Raw genomic sequence first — 23,589 nt, forward strand, 5'->3', positions numbered from 1 at the left:
AAGATAACCTCCAATTTATGTTAAATCAAATATTCCATCTTCCTCCTAAATTAATGAATTAAAACCAACAGAGGCTATCATATCAGCATATTGTTATCATTATAGCTTAAAACAACAAGTGATATCTCATTGAGATTTTGATTTGCACTTCTTGATTAGTGATGTTGAGCATTTTTTTCATATGCCGTTTAGACATTTGCATGTACTCTTTGGAGAAATGTCTAGCCAAGTCCTTAACCCATTTTTAAATCATGTTATTAGTTTCTTTGCTACTAAGTTGTTGGAAGTTCCTTATATTTTGGAGATTAGCTTGTTACCAGATATATGGTCTGCATATATTTTCTCCCATTCTATTGGTTGGCTTTTTATTCTGTTGATTCCTTCGCTGTGCAGATGCTTTTTAGCTCAATGTAGTCCTACTTGTTTTTGTTTTTGTTACTTTTACTTTTTGGTATTTTATCCATTGTATTTTTTTTTTTTTTTTTGAGAGGGAGTTTCACTGTTGTCACCCAGACTGGAGTGCAATGGCACAATCTCGGCTCACTGCAACCTCCGCCTCCTGGGTTCAAGCAATTCTCCTGCCTCAGCCTCCTGAGTAGCTGGGACTACAGGTGCGCACCACCATGCCCAGCTAATTTTTTTTTTGTATTTTTAGTAGAGACGGGGTTTCATCTTGTTGATCAGGATGGTCTCGATCTCTTGACCTCGTGATCCACCGGCCTCAGCCTCCCAAAGTGCTGGGATTATAGGCGTGAGCCACCACACCCAGCCTTTATAAATTGTCTTAGTCTGCTCAGACTGCTATAACAAAATACTACAGACTGAGTCGCTTACAAACAACAGTGATTTATTTCTAAGCGTTCTGGAGATTGCGAAGCCCTACATGAAGGCACTAGCAGATTCAACATCTAGTAGAGCCCACTTACTCATAGATGGCCATTTTCCACTGTCACTTCCATGTGTTCCATATGTAACCTCACATAACCAACAGGGATAAAAGTTCTCTCTTTGTTCTCTTTCATAGGGGCACTATTCCCATTCATGAGGGCTCCATCTTTATGATCTAATCACCTCCCAAAGGCCTCATCTCCAAATATTCTCACATAGGGGGTTCAGGTCTCAACATACAAATTTAGGAATACAAACATTTAGTCTATAGTTTCCATGAAATCATTGTTGAGACCAATGTCAAGAAGCTTTTCTCCTATATGTCCTTCTAGGAGTTTTATAGTTCCAGGTCTTACACTTAAGTCTTTAATCCATTTCAGTTGATTTTTGTGTATGGCATAAAATAAAGGTCCTATTTCATTCTTTTCCATGTAGATATCCTGTTTTCCCACATAATTTGCTAGTCTCAAAGAGATTATTCTTTCCCTACTGTTTCTTCTCGATACTCTTTTCAAAGAAGAGTTGGCCATATATGTATGGATTTATTTCTGGGGGCTCTATTTTGTTCTACTGGTTTATATGCCTGCTTTTACATGAGTACTATACTGTTTTGATTACTTTAGCTTTGTAATATATTTAAAATCAGAAAGTGTGAAGACTTCACCTCGGTTGCTCTTTCTCAAGATTGATTTGGCTAGTCATAGTCTTTTGTAGTTCCATATAAGTTGGAAAATTATGGAAAAGTTGGTAAGGACGTGGCGAAGCTGAAACCTTTGCATACTGTTGTTGGGGGATGCAGAATGATACAGTTGCAATAAAAAACGCTATAGATGTTCCTCAAAAAATAAAAAATATATGTATCATATCATCCAGCAATTCCACATTGGGACATTTGTCCCAAATAATGGAAATCAGGATCTCAAAGATGTATTGGTACTTCCATGTTAAGTGACACACTATTTACAATAGCCAAGATATGAAAACCAATCTGTCTGAATGGATAAGGAAAATGTAGTATATACATATAATGGAGTATTATTTGGCCTTTAAAAAAAAGGATATCCTGTCACTTGCAACAACATTCATAAACCTGGAAGATACTATGTTAAGTGAAATATTTCAGGCACAGAAAAACAAATACTGTATGATTCCATTTATATGAAGTATCTAAAGTAGTTAAGTTCATAGAATCCAAGAGTAGAAGAGTGGTTTCCAGGGACTGGGGGAAGTGGGGAATGGACAATTAGTGATCAATAAACATAAAGTTTCAGTTAAACAAGGTGAATTTCTAGAAATCTGCTGTATAACGTTGTACTTAATACAATACTGTATTATACAACTTAAAAATTCAAGAGAGTGATTTCATATTAAGTGTTCATACCATAACAAAATAAAATTTTAAAAATACATAAAGCAGGTAGTTGGATGGCTTCAGGCAATTTAACACTTCCTGCTTCCATCAGCCATCTCCCATTCTACCTCATATAAAATATACGATTGAGTAAAAACAGAACATTTACTAGGCTATAGCTGTAAGTCCATGGCCCTGCCTTAAATTCACATTCCTGCCTCCAAACTCTCATAAATAGAAATTCTGGACCCATCACTGGAGACAGGCAACATAGTGATGCTAAGACGTGCAGAGGTTCTTAAAGAATACAGATGACACAGGAACTAAAAAGAAATTATTTAGGCAGTTAGGGTAAGAGACTCCTTGGTAAGGCTTCCCTTTTAACAAAAAAGCAGACCCCAAATAATTTCTTTTTTAATGAAGAACAGCCTGTAAAATCGAGCTGCAGACATAGATAAGCAAGCTGGAAGCTTGCACAGGTAAATGCCGGCGACTGTGCCAATAGGAAAAGGCTACCTGGGGCCAGGCATGTTCAACATGGAGGCTCAATCTTTCCTTCTGTCAACCACCTATATAGTAAAGGCACAGGCAACATGGCACCAACCAGGCAGAGAATCCATCTGCATAATACAATATTAGGGTGGGGCAGCCAGCTTCTTAACATGCTATGTAAATAGTGCATCTGGTTTGACCAATCTTTTGGGCCCTATGTAAATTAGACACTGCCTCTTTAAGCTCATTTATAAAACCCTATGCATTTCACCAGAGAACTGGCAACCCATTTTTCTTCAGGACCCCACTCTACACAGAGAACTCTTCTTCTATTGCCTATTAAACTTCTGCTCTTGACTTCACTCTGGTGTGTCAATGTCCTTGATTTCCTTGGTGTCAGGCAATGAACCTTGGTTATTACCTAGATGAATGATGTTGCTTCACAGAGTAAAAAAGGAAAGTTGCCAGGAGCAGTGGCAGTCCCTACAGTGTTCTTACAACACTGTCTCTTGTTACATCATCACAGGGTTGCATATCCTTTCAGTATCAAGAAGATACCCAAATTTGACTGTTACAATGATAAGAGCATTGAATGAAATGTTGCAAAAATAGGGATCTAATTATATCATGCCACTATTAGCTGCAGATCCTTATCCAAGGTTTTAGTTTCCTCATCTTAAAATGGAATGTGTCCAATTTCTGCTTCTGGGAAAATAGAGTATATGCATTTCTCTTATTTGCCCTGTTAAACACAACTTTAAAACCCTGAGCATTATACATAAAACAAATACAAGAAGGCACTGAAAGGTAGAGAGAAGACAGGCCAACAAGAGATTTTGGGACATAAGAAAAGAAATGGGGATGAGTTTCCTACACTTTCTTTTAGCCTCATAAATCCCACACTTATAGCTGAAGAAGCCAATAATACTGGAATGACAGTGGGCTCAAACAAACAAAAATGCCACAACAAAAACCTGCTATCTCTACAAAGGCAGAAAAAGGACAGTCCAGCAAGGCAGAAAGCTTTTAGACAATACAAGCAAAGCACCACAGTTAAGACGGTGGCCCCATCCTCATTTATACCTGCAAAGGCTGATTTAGGAGCTGAGACTTTCCATCATACATCACTATAGCTAGGTGACCAAATCCCCCAAAAGGGGGCTGTTTAAGAAGGCCAAGTAAGAAGCCAGGATATCCATTCCTGCTGACTAGAATGAGAGGGTACTGGAAACCATTTGTGAGTCTGTAATTCTACCCACATTCAGCAATAATGAGGCACCACTCCCTCTCCCTGCTGGAGTGGTGTCAGAAGAGGCCCCAAGGATAGTGGGGGCTTTCTTCATTAACTAGTAATAAGGCCATCTCCATTGCAGTGTCAAAACAGACCACAGGGGGAGCCATAAGTCCCACAGTTTCAGCAGTAATGTGAAGCACTTCTTTTCCCCAGGTCTCAAAAGCAGCTGGGTGGGAAACTTGGACTTCTGCCTGCACCTGGCGATAACAAAGATATTGCCTCTCCTTTTCCTGACAGAGGAAGATAGTTAAAGTAAAATGCTTAGATAAGATCCAGAGCCTCATTTAAAAAATATAAAATGGTTAAGATTTTATTTGAAAACCACTCATCATAACACAAAGATCTGAGCAATATAGCAAGAACCTATCTCTACAAAAAATAAAAATAATTAGTCAGGTGTGGTGGCATGCACCTATAGTCCTAGCTATTTGGGAGGCTGACATAAGAAGATAGCTCGGAGAGCATTTCCGGTGTTAGAAGTGCTAGTTGGCCTTGGAGAGGCGGGTTGGGAAGAGTGGAGGCTGTGTTGCACAGACTCTGGAACCATGAACATATTTGATCGAAAGATCAACTTTGATGTGCTTTTAAAATTTTCTCATATAACCCCCTCAACACAGCAGCACCTGAAGAAGGTCTACGCAAGTTTTGCCCTTTATATGTTTGTGGCGGCTGCGGGGGCCTATGTCCATGTGATCACTCATTTCATTCAGGCTGGCCTGCTGTCTGCTTTGGGCTCCCTGATATTGATGATTTGGCTGATGGCAACACCTCACAGCCATGAAACTGAGCAAAAAAGACTGGGACTTCTTGCTGGATTTGCTTTCCTTACAGGAGTTGTCCTGGGCCCTGCCCTGGAGTTTTGCATTGCCATCAACCCCAGCATCCTTCCCACCGCTTTCATGGGCACAGCAATGATCTTCACCTGCTTTACCCTGAGTGCACTCTATGCCAAGCGTCGTAGCTACCTCTTTCTGGGAGGTATCTTGATGTCAGCCCTGAGCCTATTGCTTTTGTCTTCCCTGGGGAATGTTTTCTTTGGATCCATTTGGCTTTTCCAAGCAAACCTATATGTGGGACTGGTGGTCATGTGTGGCTTTGTCCTTTTTGATACTCAACTCATTATTGAAAAGGCTGAAAATGGAGATCAAGATTATATCTGGCACTGCATTGATCTCTTCTTAGATTTCATTACTCTCTTCAGAAAACTCACGATGATCCTGGCCATGAACGAAAAGGATAAGAAGAAAGAGAAGAAATGAAGTGACCATCCAGCCTTTCTGAATTTGACTTACTCTCCTTCCACCCCTCATTTCCTTTTCACACACATTACAGGTGGTGTGTTCTGTGATAATGAAAAGCATCAGAAAAAAAAAAAAAAAGAAGATAGCTTGAGCCCAGGTAATTGAGGCTACAGTGAGCCTGGAATTTCTAGCTAGTGAAATAAGGCAAGAAAAGGAAATAAAAGGCATACAGATCTGAAAAGAAGAAATAAAACAGTCCTTATTAAAGAAGAAAGACAATTTCAAATTCTACAAAAGAAAAAACTCTCCTAGAACTAATAAGTAAAATTAACAATGTGGCAGGATACAAGATCTACATGCAAAATCAATTATTTTTCTATATATTGGTAATGGACACTGAAATTAAAAACATGATACTTTTACAATAACTTTAAAAAAATACTTAGGTGTAAATCTAACAAGACGTACATGATTTGTATGCTAGAAACCACACAAGGCTGATGTAAGACATCAATGATCTAAATAAATGAAGAGAAATCCAATGTTTATGGATTGGAAGAGTCAAAATAGTAAATATATTGCTTCTCCCCAAATTCATACACAGGTTTGACACAATTCAGCAAGGTTTTTGTTAGATAAATAGTATAAGATCAGTCTAAATTTTATATGAAAATGCAAAGGAACTGGAATAGCTAAAATAATTTTGAAAAAAGAATAAAATGGGAAAAATCAGTCCTGTTTTAAGACTTTTACATAGCTACATGAATCAAGACTGTGGTATTGATGGAGGGACAGGAAATAGATCAATGGAACAGAACAGAGAATCCAAAAATAAATTCACAAGATTATGTTGATATGGTTTGGGTCTATGACCCTGCCCAAATCTCATGTCAAACTGTAATCCCCAGGTTGGAGGTGAGGCCTGGTGGGAGGTATTATAGGGATGGATTGCTGATTTGGTGCTGTTCTTGTGATTGTAAGTTATCATGAGATCTGGTTGTTTAAAAGTGTTTAGCATCTGTGCCTCCCACCCCCAAATCCTTCTGCTCTGGCCATGTGAAAACGTGCCTGCTTCCCCTTCACCTTACACCATAATTGAAACTTTCTTGAGGCCTCCCCAGCCATGCTTCCTATAGAGCCTGCAGCAACCTGAGCCAATTAATCCTCTTTCTCTGTAAATTACCTGGTTTCAGGTATTTCTTTACAGCAGTGCAAGAACGGACTAATACATATGCCCAAAAGATTTTGACAAAGGTGTAAAAGCAATTCAATGGAAGAAAGGTGATCCATTTAACAAACTACAATATCAAAAGGACAGCCATAAGTTTAAGAAAACACGAAGAAACTTGGCCTAAGTCTCATATCTTATTCAAACAATTAACTTGAAATGAATAACAGATCTAAATTTAAGATGTGAAACTACAAAACTTTTAAGAAAAAAACAAAAAAACTTCAGTAATTAGGGCTAAACAAAGACTTCTTGGACCTGATTCCAAAGGTATAATACATAAAAAAAAGTTTATAAATTGAACATTACCAAAATTTAAACATATTTACTTAATAAAAGGTCTTATTAAAAGACAAAAGGACTGGTCACAGGCTGGCAGAAAATATTGGGAAACCACATATCTGACAAAGAGCTTGTATCTAAAATTGATAAAGAACACTCAAAACTAAACATTAAAAAAATACTATCAGAACATTGGCAAAAAACACGGAGAGACACTTCACCAGGGAGGATATACAGAGAGTAAACACATGAAGAGATGCTAAGCATCATTAGCCATCAGAGAAATGTAAGTTAAAACCACAATTAGTTATTACTATGCATCTATCAAACTGTCTAAAATAAACAATAGTGACAACACCAAATACTAGAAAAAATATGAAAAAAATGGAATGCCTTGTATACTGTTGATGAAAATGTAAATGATTAAGTCATTTTGAAAAAGAGCCTGTAAATCTGGAGACAACAGATGCTGGAGAGGATGTGGAGAAATAGCATGTTGGTGGGAGTGTAAATTAGTTCAACCATTGTGGAAGACAGTGTGGTGATTCCTCAAGGACCTAGAAATAGAAATTCCATTTGACCCAGCAATCCCATTACTAGGTATATATCCAAAGGATTATAAATCATTCTATTATAAGGACACAAGAACATGAATGTTCATTGAAGCACTGTTTACAATAGCAAAGATTTGGAACCAACCCAAATGCCCATCAATGATAGACTGGACAAGGAAAACGTGGCACATATACACCATGGAATACTATGCAGTCATAAAAAACAATGAGTTTGTGTCCTTTGTAAGGACATGGATGAACCTGGAAACCATCATTCTCAGCAAACTGACACAAGAACAGAAAATCAAACACCGCATGTTCTCATTCATAGGCAGGTGTTGAACAATGAGAAGACATAGACACAGGGAGGGGAGCAGTACACACTGGGGTCTGTGGGGGGAAAACAGGGGAAGGACAGCGGGGCATGGGGAGTTGGGGAGGGATCACATGGGGAGAAATGCCAGATATAGGTGATGGGGATGGAGGCAGCAAACCACATTGCCATGTATGTACCTATGCAACAATCCTGCATGTTCTGCACATGTACCCCAAAACCTAAAACACAATAAAATATATATTTTTTAAAAATAGCCTGGAGAAAGAAAGAAAGAATAAGAGAGAGAGAGAAAGAAAGGAGGAAGGAAAGAGAGGGAGACAGGAAGGAAGGAAGGAAGGAAGGAAGGAAGGAAGGAAGGAAGGAAGGAAGGAGGGAAAGAAGGGGAAAGGAAAAAAAGGGAAGGGAAGGAAGGAAAGGAAGAAAATGAAGGGAAGAAAAAGGGAAAGGGAAGAAGTCCTTCAATGGATGAAGAGATGAACATATGGTGCATCCATACCAAAGACTACTACTCAGTAACAAAAAGGAACAAGTATGTAATAACTAGACGAACTTCTAGAGAATTATGCTGAGTAAAAAAGCCAATTTTCAAAGACAAATTTATGATTTCATTTCTACTACATCCTTGAAATGACAAAAGTATACTCTTTGGTGCTGAAATTATGTGAAAAATTAGCACACAGTGTCAATGTGGAAAAAGAAGTTAGGTAGGCAGCTTAACTAGCTTCAGTCCAAGGGGTTCAAGCTGAGAGGGCACTTCTAGCTATGAGTCAGCAAATCAGAAATTAGAGATGACAGAAATGTCACCCAGAGCAAAAGAAGCCTGGAGAAATTTGCCATACTGCTGGGGCATAAATGAAGACGCTTTTATAGGGAGTCTGTGCTTCCACTATAGATGAAGAGACCTGTTCCACGTTGGTTCAGACAGATTTCTTTATCTCTTTTTCTTTTTTTTTGGTGGGGAAGAGCCTTGCTTTGTCGCCAGGCTGGAGGGCAGCGGCATAATCTTGGCTCACTGCAACCTTTGTTTCCCAGGTTCAAGTAATTCTCCTGCCTCAGCCTCCTGAGTAGCTGGGACTATAGATGTGTGCCACCATGCCTGGCTAATTTTTGTATTTTTAGTAGAGACGGGGTTTCACCATGTTGGCCAGACTTGTCTTGAACTCTTTACTTAAAGTGATCCTCTCACTTCAGCCTCCCAAAATGCTGCGATTACAGGCATGAGCCACTGCACTGGGCCCAAACACATTCTTTTATTTGACAGGTATTTAATGAGAACTTTCTATACATGCCAGGCCTTGTGCTGAGTACTAGGGAAGTAAAGGCCATTAAATGCTTACGGTTCAGTTGAAGATAGAGATAAGGTAGCAATTACGAAGTCCTATAAAAAGATGGAGGTGAGCATGGGGTAATGTGACTGCCTCCAAAGAGGCGTTTCTGTTACTCATGAGTTTGTATTGGTAGAGGGATGGTGAGGTGGCCAGGCCAGAGAAAATGTTCCTGAGACCTGCATTTGAACTGGGTCTTGAAAGGACAAATAGGCATTGGCATTGTGAAGGAGAGAAGGAGGGAGAAAACAGTTCAGGCAGAGGAAAGCAGAAAAAGTCTGCATGAAGGTACTGAGGTTCAAAAAACCATGATGCCTCTATGGAAATTTCATTTCTGAAGAAATTCACCAGGAAAAGTTGGTGGTTTGGGAAACACTGGACAGAGCCACTGCTGAGAGTGAGGCATAGAGCTGAAAGCAAGGGCATTAAAAGGAAGACTGCACAAGAAAGGTGGATCTTCAAGCCCTGCCCCTATATTCAGAATGCTAATATCCAGGCTTCCACCGCCTGGGGCAGAAGTTTATTCTAGTCCAATGTTTCTGACACTATAATGAATGTATGATTATCCTGAGAATCTTGCTTTGCAGATTCTGATGCAGTGGGTTTGGGGAGGGGCCTGAATGTTGCATTTCTAAGAGTCTTCTGAAGGATGCTCACTCAGCTAGTTCGTGGATCATACTGTGAAGAACAATGGTTTAGAGTGGACTCATCTCCAGAGTAGACATGAAAACATTCCATGGAAGAAAATATTAGAACTTGTGTTTTATATATATATACACACACACACACACACACACACACACACACACATATATTTTGGGTGTGTGTGAGAGACAGAGTCTCACTCTGTCGCCACAGTGGCACAATCTCAGCTCACCACACTCTCTACCTCCCGGATTCAAGCCATCCTCCCACCTCAGCCTCCTGAGTACCGAGTAGCTGAGACTACAGGTGTCCACTGCCATGCCCAGCTAATTTTTTGTATTTTTAGTTGAGACGGCGTTTCACCATATTGGCCAGGATGGTCTCAATCTCTTTGACCTCATGATCTGCCTGCCTTGGCCTCCCAAAGTGCTGGCATTACAGGCATGAGCCTACGCACCTGGCCATAAAAACTGTTTTATAAAAAAGGTAGGAAATGAAATTTTGCAAATGTAATATAGAGATCAACTCTGACACCTTCACCCACTCTGTCTAGTGGATGCTTCAGAGGTATAACATGAAAGGTATTTTGAAGGCAGTGCGACATTCCGTAACTTGGAGGCATTGACAGTGGCATCTTTTCTCCTGTCAAATTTCAACTTATAGCCATATATTGCAGTTATAACATATTGTTCAATGGATATATTATCTAGCATTAACTAATATTCACAAAATGAACAGCTAGCTTAAAAGGATTCTACACACAAACTTGGCCAGGCGCGGTGGCTCGTGCCTGTAATCCCAGCACTTTGGGAGGCTGAGGCAGGTGGATCACAAGGTCAGAAGTTTGAGACCAGCCTGACCAACATGGTGAAACCCCATCTCTACTAAAAAATACAAAAATTAGCTCAGTGTGGTGGCACGCCAGCTACTCAGGAGGCTGAGGCAGAATAGCTTCAACCTGGGAGGTGGAGGTTGCAGTGAGCTGAGATAGCGTGATGCTGTACTCCAGCCTGGGCAACAGAGCGAGACTCCATCTCAAAAAAAAAAAAGGATCCTACACTCAAACCACTGATCAAAAGTAATAGTAGGAATATAAATACAAGTGAACAATAAAGTGGCAGTGATAACATTTCCACTGCTCCCTTCATATAAGGACATCAAAACAGTGATTCCAAGATCTGACTCCAAGTTGGTCAAATCAAATCAAAATTATGAATAAAACTTTATGAGCTATGAATTTATATCCACTAATATTAGCTATGAAGTAGACTGATTTTTTAAAATTACCTATATCTTGCTTCTGCATGAATGTGCTTTGTTTCTTGGAATATTAGTGAAGCTATCATGATTGGCAAGACTTTTTAAAACAAACAATCACCATGACTCAAACCTCTACTCTTTTTGGTTACACTTAAAGACATGCAATACTCAACCTAGGACAATATTGAATTAAATTTGATGATAAATTTTTAGACACTGGTTTTGAATTTTCTTGCTTAATAGCAGAGGCAAAAAGTCACATACTAGGAATGACTTGCTCTTTCTGGTGGAATAAAAATGGCTGAAACATTACAGGAAAAACAATCTGGATATGTTGAATATACCCTGATCACCAATACAGCTCAAAGACTCATAGAAAAATCTGCCAGTATTTGAGACCCATGGAAAAATCTGCCAAATATCTAAGAAACAAAAGCTGATTAAAAACGAATCAGCTTTGTACAGTTTCACTGTTAAATATGAAGAAACATCTAAGGACCACTAGGTATATGAGGAAATTGTCTGATGTGAGAAAAAGAAAAAAAAAAAAAAAAAAAAAACTAAATCAAGAAAGCATAAAAAAAGTTTTTAAAAAATTACCACCAACACTCGTAGAGAGGAGAGAAAAGATATTGTGTATTGTATCCATGTAAAAGATGAAGGGAAATAATCAGCAGACAAAAATATTTCTTGGAAATTAAAAATAATATGGAAGAAATAATTCTGTAGAAGGGTTGGGAGTTGAAGACAATAAAGAAATAAAGAAAGTTGAACCCAAAGACAAATAGATGAAAAGCAAGAAAGATGATACAAGCTGATTAGGCGTAGAGGCTCCAGATACGAGAAAAGAATTTCTAGAAAGGGATTACAGAGAAAATGAAGGGAAAGAAAAAGCAATACTGAAAGCTTAAAGAAATGTCTTTGAAATTTTGAAGAAAACAACATTTCAAACTCAGTCAAATTATTGCATCAAGTGTGAGAATTTTAAAAAGACATTTTCAAAAATGTAATTACTTAGAAATGTTACCTACCATGTATCTTTTTGGCAAGCTACTAGAGGATATACGGTAAACAAACTAACCAAAAAAAGGTAGTAGATCAAGCAATGTCTATTAGAGTGAGCTAACTGCTTTAAAAAACCACCCCTAAATCTCTGCGTTTTGGCATAAGTTTATCATATACGCATCAGTCTAAAAGCAACTCTTGAGATCAACTCTCCTCCAAACAGTGATTCAAGGACCCACTAATTTAGGTCCCCGAGTCTCCTCCATTCAGAAGGAAATTAAGAATAGTATCAAGGAAATTTTTGATAGGCCTGGAAGTGGCTTACATCACTTTTACTCATATTCCACTGGCCTAAGCTCAATAACTAGGCTTCAAATAATTGCAAAGGAACCTGGGAAATATTATCTACCAAAGACTTAAAAAGAGCTGAGTTGGTATCCCGGTTGAGTCAGACTAAATGCTGAGAAGTAGGCAGAGAACTCTGGTATATCATTTTACTTACTGGTTAAACTGTGTGCATGTTGACTTTTAAACACTATTTTGAAGAATAACTTTTTAAAAATAATAAAAGCATAACATAAGTGGGCATCTAGCAAGACATTTAGAATCAGCAACCAATCTGTTTTAGGTATGTGTGGTTTTTTTTTTTAAATTAATTTTTGGAGGATATACCAGTACCTAGGTCTATTTGAAAATGTAGATAAACAAAGAGGAAGGTCAGCTAAAATTTTATTCAAAATACATACAAACAACTTGTTACTAGATTCCTACAAAAACAATAAAAATATTAATAGATACTGGGGTATATGATAAAGACTAAGAATTAAAATATATGAATCTAGGTTAGTTTACTTTCTTTTAATATTAGTCTATAAAACTACCATCTAAAATTACCATTTATAAATGCTTAATTGATATCTAATAATATTCTCTAGAATTTAGGGAATTAATCTAATTAATTTTGCCAAGCTGATAACAAAAAGCACAAAAAACAACTCAAGAAATGGAGACCATGTAACAGATGACTGTTCTTATTACCTCTGGAAATAATAATTCCCAGGGAAGATAAAACGTTCATCATACTGTTGTAAAATGAATGAAAGCTGCAATTTAAAATTCTAAATCCTGATAGCATAACTGTACAAGAGGGGAAAGTGAAATTTACAAGGAACAATTAGAAAAATTGTAAATACCTAGGTTTTCTAAAATTATTTTATAATGTATTTGATCACTAAGCTATTAAAATTTTTCTCTCACAAAATTATAACAACTCCTAGGCATTCTGAAAATCCTATCAGCAGGAAGCATGTCTTTTTTAAAGCAATGTGGCTTTAAAATGAGCAATTCCCAATTATGAACCTTAAAACATCTCAACAGACAGAAATAGAGATAAATGCTTTGTTTTTCTGGAGCCCCACACTAGGCATTTCCATCATCTCCTCTTCCCTTCATGGGAAGCAATTAAATTTTGCATATAAGATTTACTGTCTTTGGAAAAGCAAAATCATTAGAACAAAACAATGTGGCCATTTGAAGAGTATCAGGTAGGTAATAACAATTGAACTTTAAGTTATTAAAGCAATAAATTTTTTAATCAATTTGGAAAGTATGATGAGTATCTGAAATCTTTACTTGCTATTAACTAATTTTTCTCTTCTACGACAAGTATTCTCAGAGTGACCTCTTAAGATTTCTTCAAGACCTAACTCAATTATTACAGTTTTCTTCAGACTTCCTAAAGAAATATAAAGCACTTTTTAAAATCGGTATGGCCTTTATTTTGTTTCATTCTTGTGAAAGTTACTCGTTCTATAAGTCTTAGAATTTTTATAAATACACTTATCCTTTTTAACCTGATGTGACATCCTCAGTTGTCAAAAGCAGTAACACCATCCTTTATTGCTCTAAGTAGAGTTAAGTTTAATTCAGGATGATTTCTAGCAGCTCATAGCTGGTGACATCATGTTGGGACAGTCCCATCAAACAAAGGAATGAAGCAAGGTACTTAACACGTTCACTATTTGAATAAGAATACTTGAAGTTGCAGACAGGATCCAAGAAACCAAGACTGGAATATTGTGTCAAATCTCCTGGGAAACTCTTTCCACTCAGGAGGGTGCAAACACCTTAAAAAAACTTCTGGTTGTTGAACAGCTGAATGCTGATGAATGTGTACCCCATGCGCTCACACCAGCAGATTTGCTGGATGTATGGTACTGTTTGGGGGAGTCAGCACCATGTTGTGTGCTCATGATCAGCCAAAGACCCCAGATAGGCTGCAGCTCACAGACACCGACAGGAAAAGACACAATTCAGAAACATATGACTGTGAGCCAAGATCAATTCAAAAATGCTCCCAAATATTTCCAAAGGGATGAAACCATTTATTTGGTAGTTGCTTTTAACAAAACAACAAAAATTCTTACAATACTGCCTCCATCATTGTCATGGTTCTAATACCTCTCACCAGGTTTACTGATGCCCTCCCCAATATCTCCTTAATTTCAGTCTCTTCCATGGCTTTTCATATCTGTGTGGACTATTGCCAAACTACTTTTCCTAGAGAATTGCTCTATTTTTTTTTCACATCCTCCATACTTCAGTGAGATGGCCCATGTGGAAGATTGTGAAAGTGACTTCCCTGTATCCTTTATGATGTGACTGTGGAGCTCCTCCCATTTAAGTCTCTACTGCTGGAATCCAGGCTGTCCTTGTGATATGCTTTGACTAATAGAATTTAGCAAAAATGCAGTAGTGTGCCAGGTTCAAGTTTATACCTCAAGAGAAAAACACTCCTGCTCTTGCTCCCTTGTATCCCTGCCATGTGCAGAGAACAAGCACAGACCAGGCAATTGGAAGATGAGAGAATAAACAGAGGTAATCTGAGGCACTTTGGCCAACAACCTACCAACAACCAGCCAACGAGCCTAACATGTGAGTTACTCCAGACCAGCCCACCCCTGCCTGACCTTCCAGCTGACTGCAACCCAACTGATAGCAAGTCCAACTGAGACCAACAGAGCCTGGTCCAGATCAGCAGAATCACCCATCCAACCTTACAATAATGGACAAGGGCAAATGGCCTTTGTTTTCAGTCACTACATTGGGAGATGATTTGTTACATAGCAATAAAGAATGAATGTAGCCCCCACACACTAACTGTTTATTCTCACCTCTAAGTTTATATGTATACATTGTTCTTCCTGGAATGCCTTCTTTCTCTTTCCTCCACTTCTATCTGTCCAGACACTTTAAGTCCCAAGCCAGGTCCTATCTTACAAAGCTTTCCTTGACTACTTCAATCCAAATAAATACCTCTCTGTAGTTTAGTTTAAAAAAACAAGGTTATCATTATCTAGCATTTCACATATCCTTTATTACATTATACAAGCCCATAGTTATCTCAGTCCCTAATATAGAGCTAATTCATCCTGGAGACTTAATAAAAACTTACTGGGTGAAAGCAAGTATTCTTCCAACCCCTCCAACCTGTGTCCTGGTTTAGGCATCAATATAAACCCTGTCAACTGACTGTGTCTTGGAAACGATTAACAGGTGCAAAAATTTCCCTGTGGAAGATCTTTATAAAGAGAATTGATGGCTATATAAATACGGTTTACTTAAACCATCAATTTCCTTTAAATAAAAGAACTATGTTGATAGATTTTTCATATATATATAAAGCTTAAGAGAATTCCCCCTTTGTATGGGCTATCAGTTTTTGTTTCTACTTATTAAGGATGTACTTCATATTCATTTTACTTGACACCACAGGAAATTGTGCATGCCTCAGGCTACATAATTCTGAGCCTATTTCTGAGATGCTCTATTATTTCAAACTGTCACAAGGTCGGTTGACTCTTAAAATACATCAGGTAAAATAAGGTCACCTAATATTTTATTTATAATATTAATTTAAGGCTGGGTGCAGTGGCTCACACCTGTAATCTCAGCACTTTGGGAGGCCAAGGCGGGTGGATCACAAGGTCAGGAGATAGAGACCATCCTGCTGAAACCCCTCTCTACTAAAATACAAAAAGCCAGGCATGGGTATGCGCCTGTAATCCCAGCTACTTGGGAGGCTGAGGCAGGGGAATCGCTTGAACCCAGGAGGCAGAGGTTGTAGTGTGCACTTCAGCCTGCCAACATAGCAAGAAGCCACCTCAAAAAAATATATATGTATGCATATATAATTTAAACACCATAATAAATATCTATGTTCAGTAACATTCATGATTTCCTCATGTTCTAACATTACTTTTTCTAGAATGTATGACACATACACATGACAATGCAAGAGTTACGGCACTGCAACTGCAATGCAATAAACAATTTTAGCATTATTTACCACTTTGACTCATTCGTTGCCCCCACATAATTCTAACAGTTAGGATAAAAAACTTACCTATTCAACCTATTTTAAGTGTATCTTTTTCCTTTACTGAATTTTCCTTAGAAATCAAGAAATACATACTTATTACCAAACAAAAAAAAAAAGAGAGAAAAAAACTGTCTCAGCTCAAAACTCTTATTGTAAGATTAATATTAAATAGTGATACTACTGAATATTATATACAGGCCACTCAAGAAGCAAATTCAAGCCAATGTGCAACTTGGTTAATGCAGAAGTAGTTATCTGTTAGAAGTGGTACTGGCCAGAAGAAATGAAAGTAGCTACCCTTTATTTAAAGGCAAACACTTACTATTTGCTATGTGAGGTACTTGTAAAGGGCTTTACCTTTATCATTCATTTGATGTAATTCTCACAACAATCTCATGAGAGAGGTATTAATATCAGCTTCATTTTTGTGAATAAGGCACCTGAGGCTCTTCAAAGTAAAGTAACTTGCTCATAATCACACAGATAATGGGTCATATTTTTAACATCACATACCTCACAGCTTGCTCTTGTTTTCAAAAACCCAAATCTATTGTTAAGGGTTCCCCTTGAGATTATTCTGAAGGCAAAGCTTCTTCCTATTAACATTTCCACCCATATCACCTTTACCTAGGTGGCTGCTGCCTCTGTGTACAACCAGCACAGGAGAGTGGGTGTGCTGTGTGTATAGTTACCACCCACACATAAATGTAACTTTAATGCTTGTGTCTTCATTTATAATGTCTGCTAAACTGGCCAGGTGCGGTGGCTTACGCCTGTAATCCCAGCACTTTGGGAAGCTGAGGCGGATGGATCATGAGGTCAGGAGTTCAAGACCAGCCTGGCCAAGATGGTGAAACCCCATCTCTACTAAAAATACAAAAATTAGTCAGGTATGGTGGCAGGTGCCTGAAATTCAAGCTACTCAAAAGGCTGAGGCAGGGAATCGCTTGAACCCAGGAGGCAGAGGTTGCAGTGAACCGAGATCATGCCACTGCACTCCAGCCTGGGCGACAGAGTGAGACTCTGTCTCAAAAAACAAAAAAAAAGTCTGCTAAACTCACTAGTCTAAATTACTAGAAACTAGATGTGTTAAATCTTTGTACAGAATTATGTTTTAAAAGAAGATAACCAAGAAAGATGATAACCAAAAGGAATTGCTTAGTCTGAAGGAAACAGTTACTCATGGTAGAATTTTAGACAAGCGTGAAGAAGTGTAATTAGTTGAGTTGGTTCTCAGTCTTGGCAGCACATTAGGATCACCTGGAACACTTTTGAAAAGTTCTTACCCAGCAATCCCTAGAGGTTCTTATTCAATTGCTTTGTGTGGTGGATACTGAGTACCAGCGTGTTTGAGAAAATCTCCTAAGGTTGTGATAATCGTCAACCAAGGTAAGAAAAGCACTAGTTTAGATAAGGAACTCCTAGAACTGTTTACAAAATGCTTACATATCCAAAAACTTGGATCTGGCTTTGGTTTTCCTCAGACAGTGAATGAGTCTGTGACACTGAGCTTGCTCTCTAAATGAAACACAATTGTTTCTTCACCAACATACAAGTATGTGTACTTCAAGACTTAAGAAAAATCTTTTTCTATGAAAGAATTAGAAGAAAACACTGGAAAAATGTTTTTAACTCTGAAGTGTGCAATGGCTAATAAATCACAGAAGCAAAACAAGAACGGTGGGCAAATTGGGTTACAAAATGATCAATTATTTCTGAACAGCAAAAAAATCATCATAAATAAAGCCAAAACAAAAACTTCACACTGAGAAAAGCTATTTGCAACACATGTGACAAATGGGTAATTTTCTTAAACTGTAAAAAAGGGGCTTGAAAGGGCTGAGAGAATTAGGAGCAGCAATACCCCAATAGCCATGTGCACCCCTAGCAACCAAAGCTTAGTTTCTAAATACCATTCTCCATTAAACAGAACTGGCATCCTTAGAGAAATGGCTGATTCCAAGGCTCGGGCAGAAAAAGGACCAGATGAGCCTGGAACATCTTCTCGTGCCAGGAAGCAAGAAAATACTAAACAAACTATGAGGACTTGTGAAAAGGACATGGGAACCACCTTCAAGGGGATCCCACTGGTCATTTGAGTATCAAAATAAATATTGTAATATTATAATCCATTGAATGAAATAGGACTCCAAGAGTCCACACTGACATAAATAGAAAGTTAGATAGCTAACAAGATATTTATGTAGCTTAAAGTATCTCCCCACAAAATATTTGTTGATTTAAAAGGGGAAGAGGTAAATACAGAGAAGACTGGCAGGTGTGACTTTACTAGTGTGATCTAAGTTAACATCATCAGCTCATCAGACAAATCAAAATCACATTCCATCTGATAGGATACAATGAAAACCAACATCTCTTTGGTAGCATTCTTGCCAAAATGCATACTGTGAATCTGATCACGAGGTAACAAAATGACAGCCATTCTACTAAAAAAAAAAACAAAAAAAAAAACTAATCTGTAATCTTCAAAAGTATCCAAGTAACAAAAGTCAAGGAAAGGCAGAAACCCATTCTAAAGTGAAGGCAACTTAAATAACAACTAAATAAAACACTTGATTCTGAACCAGATTTTTTTTCTGTGAAGGATATTAGTATGACAGTTGGCAAATCTTGAAAGGAATCTGAGAGTTAGATGGTAGTAAAGTATCAATTTTGATCTCCTGATTTGGGTACTTGCATTGTTATGTGGGAATATGCTCTTGGACTAAAGTATTTAGGGATTATGGGCCATCAGGTCAACAATTTATTCTCAAATGATTCTCGGAAAACATATTTATAGTGTTTGCCATTTTTCTGTAAGTAAAATTGTTTCAATTCTTTTTTTCTTTGAGACAGAGTTTTGCTCTTGTCGCCCAGGCTGGAGTGCAATGGCACAATCTCAGCTCACTGCAACCTCCACCTCTAGGGTTCAAGTGATTCTCTTGACTCAGCCTCCCAAGAAGCTGGGATTACAGACATGCACCACTATGCCTGGCTAATAATTTATTTTTAGTAGAGACAGGGTTTCACCATATTGGTCAGGCTGGTCACAAACTCCTGACCACAGGTGATCCACCCTCCTTGGCCTCCCAAAGTGCTGGGATTACAGGTATGAGCCACCCCACCTGGCCTGAAAAATTTTTAATGCATTGGAATTTATTAGGAAAGCTCAGTGAGGTAGAGATGTGAATATCCATATTCACAGGAAAAGGAGAACAGTAGCAATCCTCTAGATACTATACATGGCTAAACAACAAGACCTTGCTAGCTAATTATCGAAAGATCCTACCTTGAAGTTTCCACCACAGGTTTCACCCTGCTTTCTGACATTTAGGATTGCAACTAAAAACCACAGGAGACTGCTGGAAGCAGAGGGACTTCTTGGAGAAGAAATGACTTGTTTTCCTCCTCAAAATTCAGTGGAAGAAAGAAGGAATCTGTAAAGAGAAAGATTATGTAAATAAAGCTCGGAAGTTCTGCAGCAGCTCTCTAGCAAATCTGAACATTTAACTGCAATAAAAAATTTTTTAAAGCACAGATATTTATGAAGTTTCAACAAATGCTTCACAAGTACAGTTTTTTTTTAAAGCACGCTCAGTTTTTGTTAATGCTACCTCTTCTCAGAGATAAGAAAGACAGTGTTCATTGAATTAGAGCTTAAAGAGACCTCTGGAGCTCATCTAACCCATATACCTCCTGCTGGATTATAACCCCATCCTCTTTGTTCTGCCCCGGTGGTTGTGGAGAACAGATGGAAATCATCCTCTGATCCCGGTGAGCTCCAGGGTCTGCAGATAGAGTGCCTAGCCCCTACGCAGCCTGCAGTCATGCCATGCCTGATTCCCGTCAGATCTCCTCCAGCTAATGTCAATGTTGATGTTTTGTGGTTCACAAGCTCCACGGGCAACAGGCTTTTTAGAACAATGCTTACCTCCTGGCTGGCCTTTTGCTAATCCTCTTGAACCGTGTAGCTTGTGGACCAAGCTAAGTGGGAAAGGGTGGAAATTGGCTTTCGTTATATTCTGAGGATATCTGTGGGGTGCACAATGGTTGTATTTCACCTTTTCCTAGAGCATATTCATCTTTCAAACAAGATTGCTTCCTAGAGTCACTTGTCCAGCTTCTGTTCCCAGACTTCAAATGCCCTGCAGAAAGAACAGCACAATTGGTCTCCTGTTCCTCCTTACCTGCCCCTTCCTTCTATGCAATGGATTAACCAGCCATCGAGTGGATTGGCTGAACGACCCCTTTATTTTTTGCTTTCACCTAACATGAGATGACTGCGCCCAAAGTGGAGAGCTCCACAGGAGAGGGAAGCCATGGGCAGAGAGAATGCTAAAATTAGGGAAATAACCAGGGAAATCTATCTCTAAGAAATCTGAGTTCACATGTTTTATACCTGAAATAAACTGCAGGAAATCAATGAATCTTCATAAAACCAGAGTGGGAACAGACTTTATAGCCACTTGTTCCCGCTGAATCCTGTTTTCCATGAATACTCATAGGAGTTCTTGAGCTATAATCCACATTTCATTTACAAAAGCTTTTTTCTTTCCTCTTTTGATTCACATAGGAAGCACGTTTGTGTAGTACTGCCTGGTTCCTACAAGTTGTAATAATGGCCCTACCTTCTGCCTAGGTAAGAATATACAAAGTTAGTATTTCTTATGCCTCTCAACTTACCTACGAGGTAGGAACTATTATTTTCTCCATTTCTCAGATGATAAAACTGATTCTTAGAAAGGTTAAATGACTTATTCAAGATAAGTTACAGAAGCTAGGAGTGGTAGAACCAGGATTTGAAGCCAAACTGTCTGACTCCAATGTATGTTAATAATCTCATTTCTGAAAAAAAAATTGTAAGTTTTGATGCATACAAAAGAATGCATGTTCTGGCTGTCTCTTGTATGACCAACCATTTCCAACTTTGTGGCTTACAACAGTGATGTACTCTCTCTCACAGTTCTGAGGGTTTACTGGGCTCAGTTGGGTGGTTCTCTCTTGGTGTTTCTCATGCAGTTGCAGTCAGATGGTGACTGGGGCTGGAGTCATCTGCAGACTCAACTGTGCTGGACACCCGTGATGGCTTCCTCACTTATATAACCAGTGTCTCCACTGGGAATAGCTAGCCAGATATCCCTTGTTTCCAGGCAGCCTCTCCATGTGGCTAACTTGGGCTTCCTCACATGGCAGTCTCTGGATATTTGGACTTCCTGCATGGTGGCTTGCTTTCTCAGAACATGTATTTCAAGAGGCCTAGGCGGCAGATACAAGACTTCTTGTGACCTAGGCTTGGAAGTCACACAGTGTCACTTCTGCTCCATCCTCTTGATTAAACCCCCAGTTTCAATGTGGGAGAGGACTATACAAACGCATGAACACTGGGAGGCATGGTGCTTTAGAGAGCCCTCTTTGCAGACTGCTTACCAAATATAAGTTATGAAGCATTATCAAAACATAAACAGCCATCAATCCACCATTCAACTAGTGAAATAAAATATTATCATCACCATTGAAGATATGGTGTATTTTATCCTTAGCCAAATCCACTGACCTCTACAAGTGGTAATGCTATCCTAAATTGTGTAGTTTTATTCCCTTGCTTTGCTGAAAAACAATGTGTGTTTTTAGACTGTTTAATTTTGTTCTCTTTAAAACCATATTTGAATGGTATCACGTAGTATTGTCAACCTAAATAACAAGCAGAGAGAAGCTCTCTAAAAATATTTAGTTTAATCAGGAACGAGTAGTGCATTGCAATGTGGGGCACACATGCTATGATAAGTCATGGGCACATCCAGGAAAGCAAAGAGAGACAAGCATTTTTAAAGGCAAAATGAGGAGGGTGACATAAGTTGTTGTGAGACAATTATCCTTGGCTACAAGGATCACTAACAAGGGTAGTGTCAGTCCAAGACGTGAGAGGCCGTTGCTGGGTAGATGTCCTCACAAAAGTATTTTCTTTTTCTCTTTGTGTGTGTGTGTGTGTGTGTGTGTGTGTGTATGCAAGGTTGTGGTGGTTTTATGCAAGACTGTGGTTTTGGCAGAATCTTTTGGGATAGTTTCTGGAAAATATGTGTGAGTCCCCCTCCCTGCCCCCCACCCACTTCATGATTGCCTAACTCCATTTGCCAGCGTCTGACGTAAGTCACTCAACTTTGATTTCAACAACTTTCACAGTATGGAGTCTTTCATTACTGCTTTTTTACTCTCAAAACTCTACAGTAGTTCCCACTTACCCACAGTTTTGTTTTTCATGGTTTCAGTTACACATGGTCAACTGCGGTCCAAAAATATTAAATATTCCAGAAATAAACATTCATAAATTTTAAATTACATGGCATTCTGAGTAGCATGATGAAATCTTGCACTGTCTCCTTCTCCCCAGCTGCGCACGAATCATCCCTTTGTCCACTGTATCTGCACCGTCCATGCTGCCCACATGTAAGTCACTTAGTAGCTGTCTCAGTTATCAAATCAACAGATCACAACAGGAAGAAGGCTAAGTACAGGACAGTGAAATATTTTGAGAGGGAAAGAGAGAAGAGATCAAATGTACATAACTTTTATTACAATATATTATAATAATTATACAATTTTATTATTTGTTGTTAATCCCTACTGTACCTAATTTATAAATTGTAAACTTTATCATAGTTATGTATAGAAAAAAACATAGTATATACAGGGTTCAGTACTACCTGAGGTTTCAGGCATCCACTGGAGGTCTTGGAATATATTCCCCGAGGATAGGGGGACCCCTGTGTTTGTAAGATTCACCTGTTTAACTGTATATAGATTTGATTCATTCATTTTCACTGTTGTAGGATATTTTCTTGTGGGACAATATCCATTTATCCTCCTATTTATAGATATTTCGGATAGTCTTGTTATTATTATTATTGCTTTTGCTACTACGCACGTTGCTACTATGAACACTTTTCTGCTGTTTCCTAAGGTACATATATTGGATTTTTTTCTCAGACATATGCCCAGGAGAGGAGGGTGGGTCCTGAGTTGTAGAGAAAGTCATCTTTTAATCAGTCTCCCTGGCTCTAGGATCATACCCCTCAAGTCTGCTCTCTTCGCTCTTAGCAGAGTGATCTTTCTAAAATACAAATCTGGTGTTACTCCCTTACACCAGGATGTTCAGTGGCTCCCCACTGACTATACCAGTGGCTCTCAAACTTTTGTGCACACTAGAAGCACCTGAGGGGCTTGTCAAATACACGTGCCCTGATCCTGCCACTGGAGATTCTGATGCTGTCACTCAAAGGCATACACATGTGTTTTAATAAACTCCCCC

At 38.6% G+C, this 23,589-nt stretch overlaps 1 protein-coding gene and 1 pseudogene across 2 annotated transcripts in view; one reads left to right on the forward strand and one right to left on the reverse strand.

Moving 5' to 3' along the window:
* The window catches only part of TDRD3 (tudor domain containing 3), a 328,644-nt gene extending 308,505 nt beyond the window's left edge, over window positions 1-20,139 (reverse strand). The window contains exons 1-2 of the mRNA XM_078349825.1: window positions 19,977-20,139; window positions 19,573-19,720 (exon numbers count right to left, since the gene is read on the reverse strand). The gene's annotated coding sequence lies outside the window, so the exon portion shown is untranslated. The remainder of the gene's footprint in view (window positions 1-19,572; window positions 19,721-19,976) is intronic.
* Window positions 4,498-5,405, forward strand: LOC100410744 (bax inhibitor 1 pseudogene; annotated as a pseudogene). The gene has a single exon (XR_013526765.1). The product of XR_013526765.1 is annotated as a bax inhibitor 1 pseudogene (transcript).
* Window positions 20,140-23,589: the final 3,450 nt, after the last annotated feature.

Source organism: Callithrix jacchus, chromosome 1, assembly GCF_049354715.1.
Source record: "Callithrix jacchus isolate 240 chromosome 1, calJac240_pri, whole genome shotgun sequence".
Lineage (NCBI taxonomy): Eukaryota > Metazoa > Chordata > Mammalia > Primates > Cebidae > Callithrix > Callithrix jacchus.